Source organism: Borostomias antarcticus (genome assembly GCF_949987555.1).
Source record: "Borostomias antarcticus genome assembly, chromosome: 11".
NCBI classification, from domain to species: Eukaryota; Metazoa; Chordata; class Actinopteri; order Stomiiformes; family Stomiidae; genus Borostomias; species Borostomias antarcticus.
Window position 1 is genome coordinate 24,493,362 of NC_140244.1, and position 27,575 is coordinate 24,520,936.

The 27,575-nt window shown below is 43.3% G+C and overlaps 1 pseudogene across 1 annotated transcript in view; it reads left to right on the top strand.

Moving 5' to 3' along the window:
* LOC311315523 (SPRY domain-containing protein 3-like) overlaps positions 1-27,575 on the top strand; it is a 51,075-nt pseudogene that overhangs the window by 14,007 nt on the left and 9,493 nt on the right. Inside the window, exon 6 of the transcript in view lies at positions 21,267-21,413. The product of the transcript in view is annotated as an SPRY domain-containing protein 3-like (transcript). The remainder of the gene's footprint in view (positions 1-21,266; positions 21,414-27,575) is intronic.

The following is a 27,575-nucleotide window of genomic DNA, read 5'->3' on the forward strand; positions in this document are numbered from 1 at the left end:
TAGAAGAGTAGCCTTCACCAACATGGTGTAGAAGAGTGGCTGGTGATGCTGGGACTGATAAGACTGTTGACTCAAAGACTGTGCGTAGCTGAGAGTGAGTTCTCTCAGGTCTATACAGTATTACTATAAAGCATAGTACAGTTGTAGTATTTGCTAATTGTAGTATTCTACAAGTAAGTGGATATTTTCTGTCTCACTGATAAAATAAGTGGATATACGTAGGCCAATACTGAAATTACTGGGTAGTTGATGCCACCGGGAGTAATACTCAAAGGCAGGGGATGTTTTGAAGGTTATTAGGAAATAAAGGTTATTATTAATTTCGCTCTGCTCTCGCTCTCAGAGAGATTCTCTGAACTCCGCTCTCTCTCTCCGCTCATATATCGCTCCACCCCCCCCCCCCCCCCCCAACACACACACACACAACACAAAAAAAGAAAGCTGTATTGGAAAACATACTCATTCTCTTCAATTTCTGAAGTGTACAGGCATTCAGATAGTAGGCTTAGGTCATAGTAAACATAGGCCTACTCTCTGTAGAGTTTAATGTAATTTCATTCATATTCTGACAGTATAGTGACATCCACCACTATCTCTTCCCAAGCAATCATAGGCTATCATTATCTGGATCTTTGTCATTCATCCTTAGTGTTAAAAGTAAAATGAAATTAAATTAAATCAAATGTATCCATTCTTCATGTGTGATAAGAGCCCCTATACGGAGCTTGATGCATGATAATACTACTACTACTAATAATAATAATATTAATAATAATCTTTATTTATATAGCACCCTTCATACAAATAAATGCAGCTCAGAGTGCTTTACAACAGAGAATGTACATGCTTCACATAAAAATAGACATGAAAAGCAGGAAAATAAGATGGAAGAAAAAACACAATAAAAGATAAAGATACTATACAGTGCAAATACATTGCAAAAATGACAATTTAATAAAATAAGGTGGTTGTACGGGAGGGATATACATTAAAAAAGAAAAGAAGTGAAAAAGTAGTCAGTTAAAAGTGAAGAGATACGTTTTTAGCTTTCTTTAAAACTATTTAGCGAGCTGGCTTCCCTGATATCTATACTGTAGGTATTGTGTTCCATAGCTTTGGGCCATAATTGACAAAGACTGCACTCCCAACCTTCTTCCGGTAGATTCCATATATTGTAGGCTTAGGCTAATTATATATATTTTTATGTAGGTTAATAAAAACAGTTAAAAAATAAGAACATTTGTTGAAACATATTTTTTGCTAACAAAATTCACAGTTACAACGACAAATTTAGTCAGTCTGTATTAAACATTAATAGGCCAAGTGAAACGAAATACGCCTGCCAACAATAGTCAACCCTTAGTTGGACTCGGAAGGAAAATTATGAAGACAAAAACTTGATGAACTCCACTATGGAGTTAGAGGATTTCTGACAAAAAATACAGTAGGCTACATAGGTGCATTCTGGATCCGGCATGCTTCAAGCTTGTGGTCTGAGTGGCACCGGTCTGGTCTGAGTGGCACCGGTCTGGTGTGAGCGGCACCAGAGCAGAACCGGAGCGGGTGAGAATGCCGACACTCAGACTTTTTAAAAACACGCTCCACCCAGTACCACTCCGCACTCCGCTTAGCTCACATGCCCTGGATCAGAGTGCTAGCTGCCATTATCAGGTTGATGGATTGCACCGAAATGGCAGGAGACAATTTGGTTTGGAGCTCTTATTTGATTTAATACCAATTGTTTGACACCAATACTGAAGGTTTTCCACTTAGCGGCGGTCTATTTTTAACCTGTCTTCTTTGATCTAAGCAGGAAACTTCCCCTCTCACGGTGAGTTTCTGCTTGATCCACCCAAACAAAACACTTGCACCTGCATTTCAATGGCTTCTGGTTCCCATGCCCCATGTTGTAGACGGAGAGTCCTGATGGATACATCTAATCTACAGTCAAAGGCTATGATAATATTTGTCCCCCTTTCATATGTAGCCATGCAACAGAGATTTCCAGCCCAGATTTTCCGATGACATACAGTACAGTTGGTGGTATATTTAGTTCTGTCTCTATGTACTACCGTTGTATATAGCCGAGTCAGGCACAGTTTTCACTCAGCAGCATCTTACCTTCGACAAACTATGGTCCTCCTCACAACAACAGGGGGATAGTTTTTACCTGTTGCTATTGGATAAGTGTGGATAATGATAGTCTTCAGACTTGGTTTAGAAGAAAAAAACTAAAGGAAAAAGCTGGAGTGTTCCACATGATAAAGCGCTATTCTGACTGCTTTGCTTTTTACGAAGCAGAATTGAGAAGTGCAAAGCCGCCAGAATTCACGGAGCACAATGGCGATGGCACTGACTTGGCTGCGGCCCAGGCCGAGCCTTTGTCAGCTGTTTACACTGCAGTGGCCAGGACGGCCACTTCTGTTCAGATTCCAGCGCTGTGCCAACTGTCATCATGGCTTTCTAGCAGAACCTCCCTCCTCCTCCTTCCCCCAAAGTTATTCTTTCGCTCTCTTCCTTTTGCTCTTTCACCATCCATCTTGAAAAGTAGCCATAGCTGTCTGCACATGGTGGCCATCAGAAGAGTCACCCTTGTTTCAGTTGATATTATTTGGATTAAATGCTTCAATTCTGTGTGTAGGCCTTTTTAAAATAACCATCAGTGTAGCCATTTCCCATGCATGGGAAATACAGTACCAGGGCAAGATCGCGGCAAAACTTAATACGACATCACTGGACTTCAAAGGGTGTTTGCCCTTTTTTTGCTGCGTTTTTTCCACTGTATTTCCCATATATAGGAAACGGCAACACTGTTTTTTAAAACACAGAATTTAAGCATTTAATCCAAATAATATCAACTGAAAATATAGCTGTAAGCAGCAATGAGATGGGGTCCTGCGATCGGACAGGTCAGACTGACCGACGGGGGACAAGGAGTCAGATGAACTGAAGGAGTCAGATGAACTGAAGGAGTCAGATGAACTGAAGGAGTCGGATGAACTGAAGGAGTCAGATGAACTGAAGCAGTCAGATGGACTGAAGGACTGATGAACTGAAGGAGTCAGGTGGACTGAAGGACTGATGAACTGAAGCAGTCAGATGGACTGAAGGACTGATGGACTGAAGGAGTCAGGTGGACTGAAGGACTGATGAACTGAAGGAGTCAGGTGGACTGAAGGAGTGTGCTAGTTCAATAACTCCCAAGACGGCTACTAAATAGTTTGCTGAACATACAAAACAATGGCAGTTGTCTTCTGCACTCACGTTCAACTAACTTCCTTCACGCATCCACAGTGTGTAACATGGTACTGTACTTAACAAACTCCCCTTATTCTTTAAAGAAAATAGATAATACGGTAATACACACATCAAAAAATAATGTAGCACAAATCCAAGCAGCATTACAATTTGATTTCAATAGTATACAGGCAGATAATAAATTAGTAATTAAAAAAAAAAATCCCACATTAGGATTTTTTGGACTCGAAAGAGCATTAAATCCAAAGCCAAAACCACGCCATGTGTAATCTCCTGTCATGACGGCACTGTACTGCAACAAGTTAGGGAAAGGGAAAATATCTTGGACTATGGCTCGACTCCGAGCTCTCATTCAAATGTCACATCACGCATACTATTAAGAAAATTAATCTCAGAACATAAATGCTCTATCGATCAAGAAACTGTTTCTCATTCAATGTCAGAAAAAAAAACTTGCATCGCAATTTATTCTATCAATATTGGATTATGCTGATGGCGTATACCAGGTTTCCACCAAGACTGATCTTCTTCTTATTTACCTGCAAATATTCGATCTATATCCTCTTTGCACCTGTATCTCATCCTTCAAAGAGTGAACATCCATTCATATGTACCTGAAGCTGTTGTGTTGTTCACATCCAACTTGAACACCAGCTTTCAAGTGAGGGATAACTGTTGTGGAGAACATAGAGTATCTGCACCACCCCATATGAAGTCATCAACATGACAGGCAAGGACTCCCATCATATTACAGGATTCATCCAGCCAGTAGAACACTGCTGTATCAACTTTTGACAGAGTAGCTCCCGGCTGCTGCATCATGTCTTTCACTCTGTTACAGAGAAGAGAGAAGCATCTGCTACTGTAGGCCATAAACAGACTTTTTCAACTTCCATAAAGTTACTTTGCTCTGAGCTTCTTGGGGATGTCAGATGTAGACATTTGGGGTTAACTCTTTACCCTGTAAAAAGCTGCTTTAATGTCCATGGAGTTCAGCTGTCATTTATTTTGACATAGAATACATTAATCAACAATCACTTTTAGAGACTCTGAGGCACATGTAGGTGAGTCTTTCGGGAGATCCTGGGTGTTCATTTCTTCAAAGCCTTTTGCAACTAGCTTTGGACACACAACACCATCAGTTTATCTCCTTGAGTGTGTACGCCCACCTCGTATAGATGCATTTCTGGCCTTCATCTTTCATCTCTTAAAGACATTATTCCTTTACCAGTTGCTGAGTTCAGTGTGTTTGGCAGCCATTAAGGCAACCTTATAAGCATGTTTTTACATGTTTGGCATGGTTTGGACATAAGCATTCCCCTGGCCCTTGTTTTCACTGTTCCCTCAAGGTCTATGTGCAAGTCAAGCCAAACACCTAAAAATATTTGGATTACGATACCTTTCACAGGAGAGCATACTGAGACTGGTAAGATTACACCCTGTGCTTACGGTCTCAAAAAAGCACATTCATCATAGTATTTCAATGCATTTACGTATGCCCCATTGACTTCCATTGTAGACCAGCGAGAGCCTGCATAAAAACTGCAGCTACCTGTAGCTCAATACTGGAACGATCAGTGAAATTATGGTCTCTATGTTTCAGGTTCATGGTAGACAGATCACAAATAGGGCTAAATGTCCAAAATAGCGCACTACCCCTAGCGCACTACCCCTAGTGCACTACCCTTTCATGGTCGTTTTCTTACTTCTATTATCTGTCTATGCAAAGGGCAGGCTATAGTATAGTACTGTATGTCAGATTTCTACCCCACTCAGACACACACCATATCATCTGAAGCACACTGGCCATCGCATGCTGGAGACAAATGGACCCTCTTCACTAGAGATCCTCCTGAACTGTCTCCACGCCAGTCATGTCTAGACCATTTCCTTCTATGGTTGCCAGCTTCCTTCCTTTAGAAATAACACTTACGGATCCTACCATATGCTTGAGTTCACTACTTTTCCACAAGCCGTGTCAGTGGGTTCCCCCCTCCTGTGTGATAACTCAGTTATCTATCTGGCCTAATGCTGGCTGGCTGGATGGGTCCAACATGTTTAAGATGACTGGAAACAATTCCTATGGTCTCTTGAACATTCCCGAAAAACGTTCCCTTGAGGACAAGATTGATATCTCACTCATCACTGGTATGATGGGTACTTTTGTGTGCTGATGTTTTTGTGTTAATAACAGGGGGAGAGAGAAAGAGACAGTTTAACATACATCAGTTGAGCTTCTCTCTTCTTAGTTGTTGCTCAGCTCTTTTTCTACGCGTCTTCAGTTTTTTTCTCTCCTGAGGTTTCTACTCTCATTTGTTCTCCAGAGGCAATAGAACACCGACAGATTTGTGTTCAGGAGCCCCATAGTTCCAGCAGCTCATTTGTTTCTAGCTATCACCACATGAAGACGATCCTAAGCTGGTCTCCCTGGAGGTAACCAGAGATTAGCAGCGGGGGGTAGGGGCAGAAAGAGGCTGCTGCTGCAGGCAATCATGGTCTTAATATCACATTGTGGGGAGGAGAGCAAAGGAATTATATCTAGGTCATCCATGGCCCCAACTGGGAGATTTTAGAGAGGAGAAAAGTTTTCTCTCTCTCCTGCTTTGGCACTCGTTGCTCTCTCTCTCTCTCTCTCTCTCTCTCTCTCTCTCTCTCTCTCTCTCTCTCTCTCTCTGTCTCTGTCTCTCTCTCTCTCTCTCTCTCTCTGTATGCTTGGACTCTTATTCAAGCCCGACCCTGGCATTTTTGGTGCCCTGGGCAAATCGAGTCTTTAAATCAGATGTCAATCAATGTCATATAGCTATACTGTATTCACTGCATCTTAATTGGTTCCAAAAGGCTACTGCAATATGCTATATTACACAATAACAACATGTTAATGTACAGTAACAGCAGAACAATAGCCTAACCAAATTATAATAACCTACTGTACCAGCCTTGCCATAAACCCAACGTATCTCCTGCCTTAGCAATACAGAAAAGCATTTTGTTACAATGTTAGCTTAATAAGTCATATGTAATTAAGACTACAGTTACACATTATTGTATAATGACATCATACAGTCTTGTCGGCAAGTTAATAATAAATAACCTACTGATTGGTGACAGCAACGTTTAATACTGATAGTAATATATTGAAATGTGTAAACCGGTTTCAACAATGTCTACTCCTCCACATAATAAATAGATTGAAGGCTCTTAGATAGATGCCTACAGTACAACATAGCTGCAACATGCGTGGCACCAGTTATTAAGAAGAGAGGGGACAAATGTAAATTGCATGGCTAAATAATTTAGTAAATCATATAGTAATTTGCAAACATGTAGTCTAAACATAAACAGAAAGCATTTGATTTCATTATGAAACAGGATTAAGCAAGCAGGTGGTCTAGCCAACTGCCCAGCAGTGCCCAGTAGGAGGAATTAATCACCGATATCAAACACTCTGCTAACATGATATTTGTGTTCTCACAATGTGGCTAGCTACTGTAGCTATGCAAAAAGAGAATATATTTTCAATTTGTTTTTCATTTCTCTTAGACAGTCGCCTGTGCGCTAATGTTAGCTAATGAGACAGCGGTGAAGGGAAAAAACGATTGCACCTGCCACGGCGACCCCTGGCCATTTGTTTCTGTGACAACTGCCTATCCCGCCTATGCCTAGGGCCGGCTATGCTCTTATTCAAGAATGCTTGTGTGTTATGTCACAACATGTAATAAGTAAGTATTGTGCGGTTGGAACACCTCTATGTAATTGCTGCTTCTGATCTTCTGATCTATGCAGTGAGACTCTGTCCAGAACCAGTCCAGAACCACTTCACCTACTGTACACTCTTGTGTACTATGGATCTGAGCCCTATATGCAGTGAGACTGTTCAGAACCAGTCCAGAACCTCGGGTTACCTTGGGTACTATGGATCTGAGAGAAATAGTGGACTTGGGAGTAGCAGTAGGGGCTTGAGATTTGCACCAGGTCCATGACTTGGATGGTTAACCTGCATGGAAAGCTTGGTCTGTTTCCTCCAGTAAATTACACCTTATTGGCTGTCTGGTGCACTTGTTTTGACCAGTGACTTAAGGTCCTCTGCCAGTGGAACGCAGTAACTTGGACCAAGGTTATTTATTAATGTGTGTGTTTTCTCAAATTCTCATGGTGTCTGTTTGCATGTCTGCATGCCATGGTGAAATGAAGGTGTTTCCCAAGAATAATGTCAGGGCTTCTCCAACATGGACAGCCACTTTCTCAAACTTGTTTTTACTGCTCTGGTGAAGAATCCAAAGACATCACTGCGGTGGTGCTGCATTGGCACGCCAGCATGGACTCTGGTTGGGCAACATCCTCCCCACGGTCTTAACAGTGATCATAAACAAAAGTCTCTATTAAAAGGTGGTGAAAACCTCCACGGCACTAGTGAGTGATTCGGTGTCAGGTTCTGAACTGGAGGCTTTTCTGCTGCTTCGAGAACAACATGGGGGAGGTGGAGTGAGATTGTAGAGGTGACTGGTAGGAGAAATGTTATTAAATTCAGTGACTGAGTAGGAGAAGTGTTATATTCAGTGACAGGCTAGGAGAAATGTTATTAAATTCAGTGACTGAGTAGGAGAAGTGTTATATTCTGTGACTGGGTAGGAGAAATGTTATTAAATTGTGACTGAGTAGGAAATGTTATATTCAGTGACTGTGTAGGAGAAATGTTGTATTCAGTGACTGTGTAGGAGAAATGTTGTATTCAGTGACAGGCTAGGAGAAATGTTATTAAATTCAGTGACCGGGTAGGAGAAATGTTATATTCAGTGACTGGGTAGGAGAAATGTTATATTCAGTGACTGGGTAGGAGAAGTGTTATATTCAGTGACTGGGTAGGAGAAGTGTTATATTCAGTGACTGAGTAGGAGAAGTGTTATATTCAGTGACTGGGTAGGAGAAATGTTATATTCAGTGACTGGGTAGGAGAAATGTTGTATTCAGAGACTGAGTAGGAGAAATGTTATATTCAGTGACTGGGTAGGAGAAATGTTATATTCAGTGACTGGGTAGGAGAAATTTTATTAAATTCAGTGACCGGGTAGGAGAAATGTTATATTCAGTGACTGGGTAGGAGAAATGTTATTAAATTCAGTGACTGAGTAGGAGAAATGTTATATTCAGTGACCGGGTAGGAGAAATGTTATATTCAGTGACTGGGTAGGAGAAATGTTATTAAATTCAGTGACTGAGTAGGAGAAATGTTATATTCAGTGACTGGGTAGGAGAAATGTTATTAAATTCAGTGGCTGAGTAGGATAAATGTTATATTCAGTGACTGGGTAGGAGAAATGTTATTAAATTGTGACTGAGTAGGACATGTTATATTCAGTGACTGTGTAGGAGAAATGTTGTATTCAGTGACGGGGTAGGAGAAATGTTATTAAATTATGACTGAGTAGGAGAAATGTTATATTCAGAGACTGGCTAAGAGAAATGTTGTATTCAGAGACTGGGTAGGAGAAATGTTATATTCAGAGACTGGCTAAGAGAAATGTTGTATTCAGTGACTGTGTAGGAGAAATGTTGTATTCAGAGCAAGGTTATTATAGTTAACGAAAACTAACTAAAAAACGAAAACTAGGTGTGAAAAAACATTTTAGTTAACTGAAATAAAAATAAAAACTAGGCTTTACAAAAAAACGATAACTAACTAAAACTGTATTGTGTGTTTACAAAACTAACTAAAATAAACTAAAATTGTAGAGAAAATGTCCTTAGTTTTAGTCTTTTTCATTTCATACATAAGCCTAGTATTTTGGGTGGATATTAAATCTATCCTCCATTATTTCTTTAGCTGTGTCCCTGCGCAGAAGTAACCTGACGTGCGCCAGATGGTTTGTTTTGCACAGAGTGAAACAACATGAGCTCACGAGATCAGGATGGTCTCACCAGGCTAGCGCAGAAAAAAAAAACTAAAACTAATACTGAAACTAATAAAAACTAAACTAAAACTAAGCATTATCAAAAAATAAAAAATAAACTAAACTAGCAAATCTGCTTTAAAAACTAATTAAAACTAAACTGAAATTGAACACAAAAAGTTAAAACGATATAAAAATAAAAACTAATGAAAAAAGCAAAACTATTATAACCCTGATTCAGAGACTGGCTAAGAGAAATGTTATATTCAGTGAAGTATTTATTCAGGGGAGACAACAGCTCTCTTTTTCAACGTCGCCCTGATGACAATAAAAAAACACATACAGAATAGGGAAATGGTACAACAAAACACATGCAATCACAAAAGGAGTCACAAGATCCAAGAATAAAAACAAGACTATGAGAAACATGTATAGTTGACCTGGAGTTCACCTTCTACCAGAACCTTGAACCTCTCCAGAGAGACAAGTTGGTCCAGCTTTAGGGAGTCCTGCAGTCTGTTCCACCTCTCAGGTGCATGAGTACTAAATACTTTCCTGCGTTGGTGCTACACCGAGGTACGCTCAACCTTATATGAGATTGTGACCTACAGTAGTGTGGTGTTCCATGTCTCTAAAACACAAAGTCAGGACAGGTATAATGGCAGCTTGCTAGACAGTGCTTTAAAAATAAAAGACAATGTCGTTCCCTTCGAGTGGGAAGGGCCGGCCATCCAACTTTGCTTTATAGGATACAGTGATGAGAGAGGAACCATCACCAGTAATAAGACAGATAATATTGTTGATGACACGATTATTTTCTTGCTAACAGTGGAAAAACATAAGTTATTTCTGAAAAGGAATCATTATTTCCCCTTAGCTTCTGGATAAGGTGTTCCACATAAGTCTGGCATGATAGTCTGCTATTCAGCCAAATACACAAGTATTTATAGGAGTCAATTAACTAAGGATTCAGAATCTTGGCTAGACAACACAGTTTTGAAATTGGGCAGTAGTTCTTCTAGTTCAGTAGGATTATCTGCTTTAGGCAGCGATATTACCTGTACAGCTTTCCACACAGCAGGGACTTTACCAGAAACCAACATCACATGAGCACTAAGACAGAGAAGATACGGATCGAGATCATCCTCACCCTTTGATTTTCTAGCGCTTAATTGTGAAAGAGCATTAAAAACTCCACTGTGGCTCACTGGTCTACGTGTAAAGCTACCACAGACATTGGGTGAGCTCCCAGTCACCAGAGCAGGGGTATGGTCCGCTGAAGGCACACTAGCAGCATCAAAAAGGTGGCCAGAGGATATAAAATGGTGGTTAAAAACATCTCACATCTGTCTTGTTTAGAAGCGGATGATTATCACTGCAAGTCTGCGGATGGAACGCGGGTTCTTCTGATCTGTGAATGCACATGACCACCTCTCATAAACGCCTCTACCAGCTACGCCACGGAAAAGCTAGCTCGATGGCGCGAGTGGGCAGTATTTATCTTTGAGGCGTGAGTTAAACCAATTCAACTCGGTTGCACACACAGCTTAGTACTGTATAGATATAACCCCAAAGTATAGCCAATGCCTTCTCTTTTAAAACAGGCAATAATTTGAGCCGTATTAATATTCCCAGAGCTTTCTCCAAGGAGCTGGCTAGCATTTGGTTGTGAGCTTGTTTGCCAAATCATAGTCGTTTAGTTAAACCTCATTCCTTGAGTGACACTGTTTTTGATGCACTGCACTAGTTATTGACAGTGTAGTCAGTTATGATCATTTTGGGCTCAACTGAGTTTAAGGATCACCTGGTGCCACAGAAAGGCTCCAGCTCCACTCGCATGCCACTCCACTAACAGTGTGTATCAAAATGACATAGGGTTTGTTTCAGCCAATCAGTTTATCTGGTGTGCCATGCTGTGGCTTCTGTAAATGGGATTGATGGACAGGTCAGTTGGCAACTAAGGGAGGCAACTGGAGCATCACTGTCATGTGTGTTCGTGTGTGTGTGTGTGTGTGTGTGTGTGTGTGTGTTCAATATTATAGACAGCTCAGGGGTAGAGGCTCCTTCATCATGAGAGTTCCAGCTTTGTCATTGCCCCCCCCCCCACCTCCGTTATACCACCCATCCCTCCCCAGAACTGGAGTGACAGAAAACAGGGAGAACCGCTTAGTGTGTTACACCTGTTGCCTGGGCAGCAGGGCAACAAAACAGGGCCTTGTCCCCCACACCCATACTCGTCTCACCTCCACCCCACTATCAACGAGACGGACAAGGAGAGGATGAAGATAGAGGCCAGGAGAAAGGGAGGGAGATAGAGGGATGGAGGAAGGGAGAGAAAGAGAGTAACTACGGGATCTGTCATCGCCGTCAGTGAAGCATGCGCCAGGCTGCCTGTGGGGGAGAGCTGATTAAAGCAGCCACCCTCCCCCCCCATTACTCAGCCCTACAGAGGCAGGGAGGTGTGACTACCACTGCGTCTCCCTCCTACCTCGCTTCAAAGGAGCTGCGTCTGTCCAGGCATGAAAGTTGAAGAGGTTGAGGAGAGAGGGAGAGAATAAGAGAAAGCCAGAGAGAACAAGAAAGGACAGGAATCAAAAAAGAAGAGAGAGAGAGAGAGTGGGTGTAAATTGAGGCTAATTACGTGAGGACACACCAGCCAGTGTTCTTTGGTAACCTTAGTGATAGTCAAGGGAGGTCTATTCCATCCATACTGTACAGTAGATGGAACTGTTATCTTTCGAAAGAGCCCTTACCTGACTGGAAGTTATAGCCATTCAACGGAGCGCTTCGTTAGGCCTACTCGTGGCCTATTCAGACGGCACTAGGCCTATATGGTATAGGCTACGACTGTATCCACACGCTAATAATCTCTAACCATACTGTACCATCAACGTTTGAACTTGGCTATGGTGTGTTGTTGTAATATCTAAATCTCTTCATTTCGCTAAGCAAGCATTTATGATCAATATATTATATTATAACAAATTTAGGGGCCTAGGCTACATTACAAAAATAGGACAATGATGTAGGTAGATGTAGGCTACAAATGTAATTAATTTAATTTAGCCTATTCGGCCATAAAAGGCTCAGCTTTTTTTTTATTTTCTTCTTTTTTTTAAATTATTTTAAGTTATATAGGCCTACTACAAAGAACGAAAAAATGACGTTATTAACCGGTTTTAAAGATTTCAAATGAACGTTTCTGTTCTGGAACAATTAAAGACCATTTCGGTTTCGTTCCTGTTTCTCGTAAAATACCGTTCGTTTTCGGTTTTCGTTTCCGTTCCTTGAACCGGTTCGGAGCGTTGGTGTTCAAAACCATTCCCTATTCACTATATAGTGCACTATATAGTGTGTCCGCCATTTTTTTCTAGTGTTCGAATTCTCAACGGTTAATTTTATTCGCTATATAGTCCACTACGAAATACCCCAAATTCATGGCTATTTCTAGTGAACAGAGAATGTACACTTCAATCTCTCCACTATACCACAATGGAACGCTGTCATGTATTACCGAAGGAGAGGATGTGAAGAAGACTAGCTATCGGTAGCTAAAGCAGTTAGCTAACGTTACAATGATTCCCTGTAGCTGTTTTGCTGCTAATTTATTAATGCCTGAGAAAGAGAAGTTGTACGAACAATCAAAATAGCTACAGAAATCATCTTTGTAAAGTTAGCTAACTGCTTTAGCCACAAACAGCTCCCGTTAACACTAACGTTATGGAAGTTACTGCTCGTCATGAGCCTGTGAGCTACAGTAACTGGCTGGTTATTTGGGATTTATTCAAAACTTAACATGGAAAATGAATGCTACCTGAGTACATTTCAAGCTGCTGCCATCAGTCGGTTTGTTTACGTGGTACTGGGTGCGTCTGCTTGCTTTCCAATGCAATGACGTTCAGTGTAGTGTCCGAAAACCATTTTATTATTCCCTCAATAGTTCACTATATGGGGAACACTACAGAGGGAATAGTGAGTGAGTGCACGATTTCGAACACAGCTTTTGTTAAGTAACAGCCTTATTCCAAAATTGATTAAATTAAAATTCTATGGGATGCAGTTGGCCCAGTTATTTTAAATTCAATAAACCATCCACTGATGGCCGTAACCTTCCACCATGACCAAAAAACTACTCCTAACACTCTTCGCTTCAGACCTTCTGGAATGTGCCAGCTATACAGTAGACCTCTTTCAATTCTAAATTGTGATCTCAAACTTCATGCCAAAGTTCTATCACGACGACTGGACACTGTTATTTCACGTCTAGTACATCCAGACCAGGCTGGATTTATTAAGGGTCGTTTAGCTTCGGATAACATTCGCAGACTAATACATGTTATTGAATTCTCAACTCAAAAACAGCCTTGTGCAGTCCTTTCACTGGATGCTGAGAAGGCCTTTGACCGCATGTGGGATTACTTCTGGGCAGTTTTAGAACATCTTGGCTTCGGACCCTCATTTATAAAAATGATCCATGTCCTCTACGCTGACCCCACTGCATGTGTCCAAACTGGACACACTGATGCATCTGAGTTTATGCTACATACTATATATATATATATATATATATATATATATATATATATACTGTATATATACTGTATATATATATATATATACATATATACTGTATACATATTTATCTATATATATATACACAGTATATCAAACATCTCTAACGAAGCAACCACTCACTCCATCTCTCTCTGCACAGACAACATTCTGATGTATTTGTTGGATTTAGTTAATGCGTCTTGACACATTTTCAAACAGGCTTTATTTTGATAAACAGATCACATATTCGGAATCTACATGGTAACTTTGTTTAGGAAGGAAGTTATTACAAAGTTGATAAACTAACACACAGTCCGAGAGATTGAATTAAAAGTCTGTTATATTCGGAATGCTGACAGTGTAACAGGCGCATTAAATTCTAACTGAGCTCTAGCGAGATTCTACAGGACTTTATGCTATATTTATACAACGGTATAGATCCGGTCCATTGTCTCTATTGGTCAGTTTGCATTCCAGCCGTGGTGATAACCGTGATATCCCCATGCTAAAATGGAATGTTCGCACATCTTTTAATATCAATCCACCTCTTATTAGTAGCAGTGGCAGCGTCCAGATCAATGTTTACAAAGATGTGCTGTAGCATTGTCGTTGCCTGGCAACGTTCTCTTTTTCAGCGGAATTATCTGCAAATGATTAACAAATAGTTCCATTAAAAATACATTGTAAAGTTCGTATTGTCTTTCTTTTTGAAATATTGACGGATAAATGTGGCAACCGTTGTATAAAAGCATTATGGAACTCAAAGCCGTGGGATGTCAAGGATATCGCCACGGCTAGCGGGGTGTAACGGTACTCCGCTGCGCGTCGTGCTTAACCACTCCCGCTAGCCGTGGTGATATCCGTGACATCCCACTGCTTCTTGTTCCATAATGCTTTAACAGTACACCCCGTGACTCGCTCTCAACCAATCAGAATGCTTGATTTAATCTACCCGTATTATAGTTGATACTATACTATTAAAGTGGTGAGTGGTTGCTTTGGCTTGGCTTTGTTAGAGATGTTTGATATTTACTGTATATATATATATATATACACACACACACAGTACAGTATATCAAACATCTCTAACGAAGCAACCACTCACTCCATCTCTCTCTACACAGACAACATTCTGATGTAATTGTTGAATTTAGTTAATTCTATCCCACATGTCTTCAACTTCTCTGAGGAATGTGGGTCTTTTTCTGGTTATAAAATCAATTAGTCAAAATCCCTTTTAATACCGTTAAATCTTGCTAGAGGAAAGCTCACTTTCTCTTCACTGCCAATTACCTTGGAGCACAATGGCTTCACTTATTTGGGGATACAAATTAGATCTAGCCTTTTTTTCCATGGTTAAATACAATTTTAATTCATCATTGGTTTAAGTCAAAACCGATTTAATGTTAGGAAATGTTAGGCAGCATTGCCCTCCCTGACTCTAAATGCTATCATAGGCCTTCCAGCTTAGTTCCCTGCAGGTTTGGCTGGATTCCTCCTCTGGCGAACAATGGCGTCAGCATAATGCCTTATGCTACCCTACTAGAATCCATGACCTACCCTTTTGTGGTGCTAAAATTCAGTCCACACGGTTGCGTATGGGATCTATTATCTCAAATACCTTGTCCATTTGGTACCAAATTGGAAAAATAATGATATCATGATCCCAATTTGAAACAGCAACTGTATTCAGACCGGCTCTGCCTTTTAATTTACCCCAATTGGCTAACCTTGGTATATATACTCTTAGTGACATTTTCAATCAACAAGGTATCTGCTCTTTTCAAGATGTGAAGGAGACTTACCCTCTACCGGGTTTATTGTGGTGCCTATATCTACAACTTTGTACAGCTCTTAAAAAATATGGTGTACTGTGGGATACCCCCCTCCCATCTCATTCCTTTATAAACCTTATTCACTTCAAAAACCATCATGGTTTGTTTCCTTAATATATTATAAGTTAGTTAACTATAATGTTAAATGTGTATCTATTACCACAACTTGGGAATCAGATCTACGCAATGTCGGCTTTGATCTAGACTGGCCTAAGATATGGAATAATGTATTTCCCTCTTCCAAGAATCTGATCAACTGATTAATTTTACATTTGCACACAGAGTGTATCTCACACCAGTGCACAGCTATAAAATGAAATTAATTAGCAGTGATCTATGTGACCGATGCTCATACTCTGATTTGGGAAACTCTTTACTAGTATGTCCCACTGTTAAATCTCTTTGATTGACACATTGTGTTCAAGCAACAAGACCCATCTTAATTTATCAGACATTATTTCATGTAATTTAAATTCACAGCTATTTCAGTGGCATGACTAGCTTCCGTCCTACCAGTCCTGAACAGAAACAAGCCAGCCACACACATACGGCTGCACCTTGCTTGGTTCTCTCTTTTCTTGTTGTGTTCTCTTACCTGTAATGTTTTCTATTCTCCTATGAGTACTGTTTGTGTTCTCCTACTCCTGTATGTACTGTTTGCAGTGTTGGGTAAGTAAATTAGTTACTTTCAAAACTTAACTTGTTACACGTTACTAGTTAGGTTCAGTGTAACATGTTACTATTACAATATAACTGTCTGTGTAGAGTAACTCGTTACTTGTTACTTATTTGAGTTACTTTCACCAAAATAACAGCAGAAGTAGGACCATAGGCATTATAAACTGGAAGAGTGCACAATACAACACAAGGCATAGACCCTTCCTAATGTAGCATATATGACATGACAAGACACAAAGTTGTCAGTTTTCTTTGCTATTTCATAGAAGAACAATATTGGACATATGTGAGAATGAAAATAAAAGTATACATACAGCACCCAATATTATATCAGCTTACATCAATATTTTACACTATTTTTTCTTTATTTTAATCTACAAATAAACTGAATTCAACCAGTCCATGGTTGCACCTAACTGCTGTCCCAGTCTCTATCAATATGTACAGTAGGCTAGGCAGCCAAACTTGTTTTTTTTGCCTATCATTAATTCAATGTAATTATTGTGCCTTCAAAGCATCAAATCGAGTCAATATTGGCACAAAATTAATGCTTATATTTTGTGTGTAGGCCTTAAAATCGGCATAATTGTAGCCGTTTTCCTTCAAGAACTGAAAGTAGTCAAAATAACAGGCCCGAATAATACATCTACAGAATTACAAACACAATTACTAGGCTCAGATTGTTTTTCACTGCTGTAGTTTTCAAATCTGGTCATCATGTGTTTGTAATTCCGAAAGTATTCTACTTGTTATTTTGACTATTTGAAGTTAAGTGGAGTCAACAGGCACTTCTGCATTCTCCCAGAGCCTTACAGTATGTAAATATGATGCAAATGGTGGCAAATTTACAAAAGGCAAACTTGTCCTGTTACATCAAAAGGCCTATACACAGAATTTAAGCATTTAATCCAAATAATTTCATCTGTAACAAGCATGACTGTGCCCCTTTAAGAAGAGGAAATGAATCCATAGCCTACAACAAAGCATCTAAGCTACGTACACTTGATTTGGTTGCCAGGGTTTGAAAGAACCCCATTCATCCATTCATATATACATGCCACAGATCTCCTTACTGTATGTCTCAGGGTTCAAACATGGTATATCGACATCCAGCAAAATCTCAATAGCCTTTCTGTTGCTTTTTCACTGTAGACAGTTCCCTCGTCTTCCCTATACATAGATTGCAATTCACTACAACATTGTTGGCCTTTTCTTTGATCAACTCAAAGTAATGGGAGTAGGCTATATCCATTTCAAAAACGTAGCGCCTGTTGCCATGGTTGTGTTCTCTTTGCAGGATATGCGTTGCTGTGTAGCTAAGCTAACAGATTCCAGGCGAGCTGTGGTCACAGGTCAAAGTTGCAGCCTCTACCCCCCAGTCCTCACCCCCCTGAATCTCTTAACCAATCATTCATCCTCACCCCCCCCCCCCCCCCGCTCCTGTGGTATCAAATGCCAGCAATCAACATACAAACAATAAACTTCCTCCTCCCCATGCTCCAAGCCATAGCATGGTGGTCTGTGTACAGTACTTTTGTAGCATGTTACACCCAACTCTGACTGTTTGCGTTCTCTTATGTGTACTGTTGTGAGGTCCTTTTTTGTTGTTGGGATTGTACAGCGCATCCGGAAAGTACTCACACCCCTTCAGTTTTTCCACATTTTGTTATCTTAGTCTTTTTCCAAAATGGATTACATTATTTTTTTCTCATCAATCTACACACAATACCCCATAATGACAAAGTGAAAAAAAAAGTATTTTTATTTTCTGCAAATGTAAAAAAAAACAACACTGAAATATCACATGTACATAGGTATTCACACCCTTTACTCAGTCCTTTGAGGCACCTTGACAGTGATTAGATTAGTGATTAGTTGATTGGATTCGACCGGGGGTAAATGCAATAGACCTTTACTATGCAGGCGGCAAGTTCTGCCCCCCTCCCCCCTAGTTACTGTTGCTATGCCCCACAAGCTTTGGAGCAAGTTAATAAGGCTACTGAACAGCACATACCTGATGATTCTCTCAAAGATTCCTGACAATATTGCTGTTATTTGCCAAATGTCACTGTTTTGTCTAAGAGAGTTCTACAGAAAGGCCTGAATTATTTTACACAAGGATATATCCATGAGTTTTGGATTTCGGACGAAACAGGTGGCAACATACGAGTTGATGCTAGGTGTTGGCAATCTGTGTGGAAGGCACAAACGCCTCACGAACTCCAGATTGAAATTCATCAGGACGAAATTGAGGAGTCTAACTGCACATGTAAAGCAGGGTGAGTAAGTTAGTGGCATCCATTCTTAGAAAATAAGCCTGTGAGAATGATCTGTTAACTACTAGCTATGGGCTAATTAACTACTGTACATCAAGCACCTAACGTTACTAGCTTTGTAGCTTTTTGTGTCCGTGCTGCTGTAAACTGATGGAGTATCGTACAGCTTGTTTTCTTATAACATAACGGTACAGCAGCCTGCAGGCCGGTTTTCTGTGTGTTTTAAGAACCATTTTCTTCAGACTAATGTCTAATCTATGAACACAACGCGGGACCATCTTTGTGGGACATCAGAGGCGTGGTCTTAAGAAATCAAGCAACCTTATTGGTTAATATTCTCAGCGCGATTGAGAGGTCAGAAAGGTCTATTGATTGGACATGATTTGGAAAGGCACACACCTGTCTACTGCACTGTATGTAAAGTAGTAATAACCCACAGTTGACAGTGCACGTGAGGGCCAAAACCAAGCCATGAAGTCGAGGAAATTGTCTGTATACCTTTGAGACATCTGGTGTCTCTTTGAGACATTGACTTGTATTGACGCGACCGTTGTAGATGTGTAGATCAATCCGCAGAGGGGATTCAGGAAGTGTAACTACTTAAGGTAGCTATTGTTTATGTTGCTAGGCTACCTAGTTTGCGGAAGTTTACACACGTATGTGCTGCGACTAAATAGTTCTATGCTAAATATTTAAAAAAGCCTTTCCAGATGAACTAGAATCTTACTTTATGGCGAATTATATGTCTGAACGGCAACTAACACCTCGGTGAGTTTCTTGTCTTTGAAATCGAGAGTTTAACATGTTTTTGAAAGATTTTTCAAGATGCCCACCCACATCCATTGTATGACCAAAACGGTGGTAGAGCAATTATCTGACTTTCTCAAAAGTGCTAGTTTTGTCAACGTTTTGATTTGAACCATTGTATAAGATCATAAGTAACCTTAAAACAGGGCTAAACATGCATTTTCCCTTTACTACTCCTTTAAAGTGGTGCACCAGGCAACACATTCTTATGATGACAGTGAAGTGATACTCATCAAGTTATCGACAACTTAAAGTGGTTCACTAGGAAACATTCTTATGATCTAAGGGAAAGTGGAAATGATCTTCCAGAAACCCTTCCTTTTCCTTTGAAGTGGCGTGGACTGACTGGGTGTGTCCCCGTGCCTGGCAGAGAGAACAGAGCGCCACGCCCGTCAGGTGTTGTCACAGGTCTATTAGTCAGTCCTCCCCCTCCTCGTCTGTCATCCTGCTCTTTCAGACTGGAGGCGTTTGTTCCCCTTAACACACGCACCCCCCCCCCCCCCCCACACACACACACACACTACATGGAAACACTGGAGCCCTAAAGGTTCTGTGGTTGCCTAGCAGCCCATCTACTGTGACAGGTAACAAACTCAACCATTAACTCATAAATATTTCCTTTTATTTATTAGTTAATGGTTGAGTTTGTTACCTGTCACGGTAAATGATAATCTGTTCCTGTTGTTTAATTGTGATGATGTACAGTATGATTTACGTGTGCTGTAATCAAAACCGCCCTATGGGGACAAATAAAGTGAACTTGAACTTGTACTGAACATACCTGTTCTGTGTGAAGAAGCGAGGCAGTGTGTGTGTGTGTGAATGGTGTGGTGTGTGATGAGGCAGTGTGTGTGTGTGTGTGTGTGTGTGTGTGTGTGTGTGAATGGTGTGGTTTGTGATGAGGCAGCGTGTGTGTGTGAATGGTGTGTATGATGAGGCAGTGTGTGTGTGAATGGTGTGTGTGATGAGGCAGTGTGTGTGTGTGTGTGAATGGTGTGGTGTGTGATGAGGCAGTGTGTGTGTGAATGGTGTGGTGTGTGATGAGGCAGTGTGTGTGTGAATGGTGTGTATGATGAGGCAGTGTGTGTGTGAATGGTGTGGTGTGTGATGAGGCAGTCTGTGTGTGAATGGTGTGTATGATGAGGCAGTGTGTGTGTGTGTGAATGGTGTGTATGATGAGGCAGTGTGTGTGTGTGAATGGTGTGTATGATGAGGCAGTGTGTGTGTGTGTGAATGGTGTGTATGATGAGGCAGTGTGTGTGTGTGAATGGTGTGTATGATGAGGCAGTGTGTGTGTGAATGGTGTGTATGATGAGGCAGTGTGTGTGTGAATGGTGTGGTGTGTGATGAGACAGTGTGTGTGTGAATGGTGTGGTGTGTGATGAGACTGTGTGTGTGAATGGTGTGGTGTGTGATGAGACAGTGTGTGTGTGAATGGTGTGGTGTGTGATGAGGCAGTGTGTGTGTGAATGGTGTGGTGTGTGATGAGACAGTGTGTGTGTGAATGGTGTGGTGTGTGATGAGACAGTGTGTGTGTGAATGGTGTGGTGTGTGATGAGACAGTGTGTGTGTGTGTGAAGGGTGTGGTGTGTGTGAAGGGTGTGGTGTGTGATGAGACAGTGTGTGTGTGAATGGTGTGGTGTGTGATGATGATGCCGTAACGTTTTGTTAGGTGGGTGTTTTTAGCTACATGAGCTGTAGTTCATCCTGGGGGAGGACTGGATGACTGATGTAGGCCTGTCATTCATCCACATGTTTGAATGACCACGAGGACGTTGAAAACAGGCAAATGCTAAAACTACTAAACACAGTGGTATTTTAAATGATTGCATTGTATTGTATTGCTCGTCGTCACTGTAAATGAGGGCAACCTCAGTGCCTCTCGAGCATAAATAAAGGTTTGAAATTAAATGAAATTTGTCCACTATTTTTATTTATTGTATTTTGTCCCTCTCTCTGTCACTCCTCAGCTCCTGGAGTATGTGGGCAAAGGGAAGAGCATGATGGATGTGGGTTTGGCCCAGGCTCGTCTGCCTCTTACCACCCACTGACACTACTTTGGGGTGGAGATCATCGACGCAGGAGAGTGCTACATCGCCCTGGGACTGGCTAGGAGGGTAGGCAATCAGCAAGCGCTGCCTAGCTCCTCAGCATCAGGCCCCAAGATGCATTTCAAATATTTCAACTGTTTTGAGGTACGCTTTGTTTAGTTGGCCTTGCATGCAGAGTTGGCACTTAATGGGATTTTCCATTGGTTCTGTTGTGTGTAATAAGATAAATCAATCATGTATATTGTGGCTAAACACAGAATGTTCCACTCAGACAGTTTACCATGAGCAGAGTCATACCTGTTTCTCTCTGTTTACTCTGTGAGGTTTACACATAGTTTGGATATGGAGGAAGCAGCCTGGCAGTTTTACTAGTTTCCCCATCAACTCACAGCTGTGTGGTGGGACACCGTTTGGTGGGACACAGTGTAGTGGGACAGTGTGTGGGGGGACAGTGTGTGGTGGGACAGTGTGTGGTGGGACAGTGTGTGGTGGGACAGTGTGTGGGGGGACAGTGTGGGGGGGACAGTGTGTGGGGGGGACAGTGTGTGGGGGGGACAGTGTGTGGTGGGACAGTGTGTGGGGGGACAGTGTGTAGGGGGACAGTGTGTGGGGGGACAGTGTGTGATGGTGCAGTGTGTGACGTGGGACACTGTGTAGTGGGACACAGTGTGGTGGGACAGTGTGTGATGGGACAGTGTGTGACGTGGGACACTGTGTGGTGGGACACTGTGTGGTGGGACACATTGTGGCTACGGGTTCATGAGCGCAAAGAGGAATTCGCATTCAGTGCTCCGCACTGCAATAGGGCTCTGCGGGAACTCAGTATGGGGTGGACAGGGTGTGGGACAAGGTGTGGGACACGGTGTGGTGGGACACGTATGCTCGTCCAACTTAATGGCTGCTGGATAAGATCAAACACAGCGAGGAGGAAAAAACAATTCGATAAATTTTAGCACGTCTAATTTGAACCCTCATTTGTTTTTCCAAAGAATGCACATGAGGTTCCCATTTAGAATGAGCACGGGAGGATTGAAGTTCTAATCCTGCCTTGCAGTGCAATGTTGACAAAAAACAAAACAGCTGTTTGGGATCTGATCAAGACCAATCAGAGCAAGGAGCCACATAGTGAGAACTAGATGCTGTCTTTACACAAAATATGTGGAACTCAACTCTCTCCACAATCTTCTGGTAATGCCGAAACAAACGAGAATACTCATCATCAATAGCCCTTTCCTGTTCAGTCGAGTCCAGTCCAGTGCAGTCCAGTCCAGTCCAGTCCAGTCTAGTCTAGTCTAGTCTAGTCTAGTCCAGTCCAGTCCAGTCTAGTCTAGTCTAGTCTAGTCCAGTCCAGTCTAGTCTAGTCTAGTCCAGTCCAGTCCAGTCCAGTCTCTCTCAGGGTCTGAGGGGCGGAGAGGGAGTAGAAAGGGTGAAAGGAGTCAGAAGGGTTTAGAGGTGGAGGAGTCTGAGGAGTTTAGAGGTGAAGGAGTCAGAGGAGTTTAGAGGTGAAGGAGTCAGAGGGGTTTAGAGGTGAAGGAGTCTGAGGAGTTTAGAGGTGGAGGAGTCAGAGGGGTTTAGAGGTGAAGGAGTCTGAGGAGTTTAGAGGTGGAGGAGTCAGAGGGGTTTAGAGGTGGAGGAGTGAAGAGGTGGAGGAGTCTGAGGGGTTTAGAGGTGAAGGAGTCAGAGGAGTTTAGAGGTGAAGGAGTCTGAGGAGTTTAGAGGTGGAGGAGTCAGAGGGGTTTAGAGGTGAATGAGTCTGAGGAGTTTAGAGGTGGAGGAGTCAGAGGGGTTTTGAGGTGGAGGAGTCTGAGGGGTTTAGAGGTGGAGGAGTCTGAGGAGTTTAGAGGTGGAGGAGTCAGAGGGGTTTAGAGGTGAAGGAGTCTGAGGGGTTTAGAGGTGGAGGAGTGGAGAGGTGGAGGAGTCAGAGGGGTTTAGAGGTGGAGGAGTCTGAGGGGTTTAGAGGTGGAGGAGTGGAGAGGTGGAGGAGTCAGAGGGGTTTAGAGGTGAAGGAGTCAGAGGGGTTTAGAGGTGAAGGAGTCAGAGGAGTTTAGAGGTGAAGGAGTCTGAGGGGTTTAGAGGTGGAGGAGTCAGAGGAGTTTAGAGGTGGAGGAGTCAGAGGAGTTTAGAGGTGGAGGAGTCTGAGGAGTTTAGAGGTGGAGGAGTCAGAGGGGTTTAGAGGTGGAGGAGTCTGAGGGGTTTAGAGGTGGAGGAGTCTGAGGGGTTTAGAGGTGGAGGAGTCTGAGGGGTTTAGAGGTGGAGGAGTCTGAGGGGTTCAGAGGTGGAGGAGTCTGAGGGGTTTAGAGGTGGAGGAGTCTGAGGGGTTCAGAGGTGGAGGAGTCTGAGGGGTTTAGAGGTGGAGGAGTCTGAGGGGTTTAGAGGTGGAGGAGTCAGAGGGGTTTAGAGGTGAGGAGTCAGAGGGGTTTAGAGGTGAAGGAGTCAGAGGGGTTTAGAGGTGGAGGAGTCAGAGGGGTTTAGAGGTGAAGGAGTCAGAGGGGTTTAGAGGTGAAGGAGTCAGAGGGGTTTAGAGGTGAAGGAGTCAGAGGGGTTTTGAGGTGGAGGAGTGGAGAGGTGGAGGAGTCAGAGGGGTTTAGAGGTGGAGGAGTGGAGAGGTGGAGGAGTCAAAGGGGTTTAGAGGTGGAGGAGTCTGAGGGGTTTAGAGGTGAAGGAGTCAGAGGGGTTTAGAGGTGGAGGAGTCAGAGGGGTTTAGAGGTGAAGGAGTCAGAGGGGTTTTGAGGTGGAGGAGTGGAGAGGTGGAGGAGTCAGAGGGGTTCAGAGGTGAAGGTTCCCTGCGGTTCCTCAGCTCCCCAGGCGGTCTCTGTGAATGAACGGCCACGGTTGCTGCCCTCGCTCTCTGGCCCTCACCCATCCCCAGTGGGCCCTCTCCTCTGAACCCCCCACCCCGCTACCGTAGGTCTGCATCTGGGCTCCATTACTGGGACTTCACAGCCAGGGCCAGGAGAGGTGATAAAGCAGGCTGGCTACAGTAATTGAAGGCCTGTATTATAATGACTGTTTACCTTACTTGGTCCCTCACTGTGCTACATGTTGGTCTCTTTGCTCCTCATCCTGTGGTTGGAGAGCGCGCCGCCAACACAAACAGAAATCATGTTGTTAATGGCGTGGGAGGTTATAGGAGGTTATAGGGCTGCTGTCTGTCTGGTGCTACTGAATGACTGACGCCTCCACATTTTAGGCCGAAGGTATAGGATCACACCGGAGCAGCAACTGTTTGCAGACCTGTACTTCTTTTTTTCACATTTTTTAAAGATATTTTTTAGGGCTTTTCAGCTTTTAATGTTATAGGACAGTGTAGAGAGACAGGAAATGCGGGAGAGAGAGAGGGGAGGACATGCGGCAAAGGACCCGAGCCGGGAATCGAACCCGGTCCGCCGCGCGAAGGACTAGCCTTCATATGGTGCGCGCCTTACCCGGTGAGCTACCGGGGCGCCCCGCAGACCTTTACTAGCCTAGCCCTGGCCTAGCTCAGCTGCATTAGCTATGAGAGTCTTCATTCTTCTCTGAAATGTCTGCACTTGTCTCTGTTGTGGGCCTTTTTTGGCCTACGGACTAACTAAATGAACTATTTGTTTATTTATTTTACCTTTATTTTACCAGGGGAGCCAATTGAGGCCAGGGTCTCATTTTCAGCGGTGCCCTGGTTACAAAGCAAAGCACAAACAAAAAACATCATACATCAATAAAATAAATTAGTTCCCCAGCTGTCCATGGTGGTGCGTGTCGGACAGCTGTCTATGATGCATGTCGGACAGGCTGATGTTTGGCTGCATTCCAAACTAAACCTAGACTTCAGAATCAGAATTCAGTTGGTTTCAGTAGCCTGTACTGTATCTATGTATTAAGGCCGATATGATCAGTGTTTTTTTTATTGGGCTACTAATTGTAAATTGTATTGTCAATTAAAAATTTGCGCGGTAGTGAACAATGAGTTCCCGACCCTTGACCTAGTCTGTAGGCTTAGAGATAAAGCTACAGTAGAAAGCTAAAACTCAACAAGTCATACAGGTATCTGTGAAAGTTCACGCGCTAGAACATTCTCGATGAGATGAGGGTAAGTTAAGGACCAGCAGTTTCACAGGCAGAGTGGACTGGAGCACATCACCAGCGTCTCGACAAGCGTCGTTCACTCCGAAAAAGACAGTTAGAAACGTTAGTGATCTTGTGCAGCGTTAAAGTTTTCTTAAAGACGATCCGTTTGCTCCATTCCGCTCTGCCGATGAAACTCAACAGGACATGTTTTTATAGGCCTGCTGGGGACCAGAAACCTGACGCGCCAGATGCTTTGCTTCGCATAACCATCTGGGAACTCTCCGTTGGAAACGGTTTGAAAAGGGCAGGCGCTTTCAAAAGTACTTGGCAGGTGACTGGATGAACCATCTGAAAAAAATCTCAAAATGTCTATCGGGCAACTAACTTCGACCGCTTCTCGCTGTCATAAACCCGCCCAACGTAGCTGTTTGTATTTCAAATTCCTCAGAACCAGCGCTGATGGGCCAGATCGTGTTCCGACCTGGCCCAAAGAGAGCATCCATACTGATTGGCCAGAGAAACGGAATGTGAGCTCACGTAACCAGGATGTTCTCCGGAGGCTGGTGGGACCAGGGGGGGGGGCTACACACAGGCCAGCCCCACAGAGGACCCACGCTCAGGGCCTGAGGTATGAGGGTAGCTGGTGTTAAGCAGTCTGTATGTTTGGATGTTTGTTGTATGTTTCTGTTGGGGAGGTAAGGAAAGGGGGGAGTGGGGAGGGGCCTAATCTAAGATCAGCGCCTAGACGTGGCGCTACCTCGCCTCCTCCTCTCCTTCCTCTCCAGATAAGAACGGAGATGTACATTATGTACGGTATGTGTGTATGTGTGGAGTACACAGTGGTTGCTAGGATGCAGGACAAAGAGATCCAGAACCGATGGAGGGGTTGAGGGTTGGGTAGGTTGGAGGCTGGTAGAGAGGTTGAGGGTTGGGGAGGTTGGAGGCTGGTGGGGTAGAGAGGTTGAGGGTTGGGGAGGTTGGAGGCTGGTGGGGTAGAGAGGTTGAGGGTTGGGGAGGTTGGAGGCTGGTGGGGCAGAGGGGTTGAGGGTTGGGGAGGTTGAGGTAGAGGGTTGGGGAGGTTGAGGTAGAGGGTTGGGGAGGTTGAGGTAGAGGGGTTTGAGGGGTGTAGAGAGTGGAGGAGTGGAGAGGTGATGGGTCAGAGGAGTGGAGAGGGGTCGGGTTTTCGGAGGTTTTCCAGCGGTTCCTGAACGAACAGCCGCTGTTGCTGCTATCACCCTAGTGAGTCCTTCCTCTGCTCCCTCTCAGTTTCACACACACACACACACACACACACACACACACACACACACACACACACACACACACACACACACGTCAGAGTCACCGTGTTTCCTCTGGTCTGGCGTGGCTGCCTGGGCCTCTTTCCTGGGAACAATCCCACAGCTCCAGTACAGTACACCCCGAGCCCGGGACCGTGTTTGTTCTGCAAAGGTCAAGTCCTGGCAGGACAAAGGATCTGCGTCCGAGCCGAGGCCCGCGGGCTTTAGTTCTGCCCCCGGGCTGCTGCTCAGCGCCACGCTTCACTCAGCTCTGTGCCGGCCCGGCCGCAGCGACAAGGGTTATACAAACATCACACCCACCCACTCAACCCCTATCTCTTTGGTCGTTGGCTCACACACACTCACACACACACACACACACACACACACACACACACACACACACACACACACACACCTGTGGTAATCCCGGGGTGGTATTTATAGCCGGGGCTGGGGAGAGATGATGGGTATCTCCTTCCCGGGCAGAGCAGGCAGCAGCATATCTGTGGTTGTTGTTGACACAGTGCGGAGATGCAGGTCGCTGCTCCAGTGGCGCTGATGAAGCCTCGGGGGCTCCGACGGGCCCCCGGCTGCTACGGCCCCCGCGCTACTGTTTGTTGATCTTGGGACGCGGCCCCTTGTTTTATACTAATGTCTTCTGCAGGGTAGAAGGGTAGCAGGTTGGTCGTTTAAGTAGAGTAGAGGTTAGCGCAGCACCCCGTTCGGATTTGAACAGGGACAGCTGCTGACAAGCTGCCCAGATGTTTGATAGTCATCAGAATGGAAGACATCTGATTTGTTTCATATTTTTTGCAAATGATGTATCTGTTGCAACATTTTGGTGTTGTGGCTGTCTAAAACGATTTATACCATATGATGATTATGATTAATTAATATTATA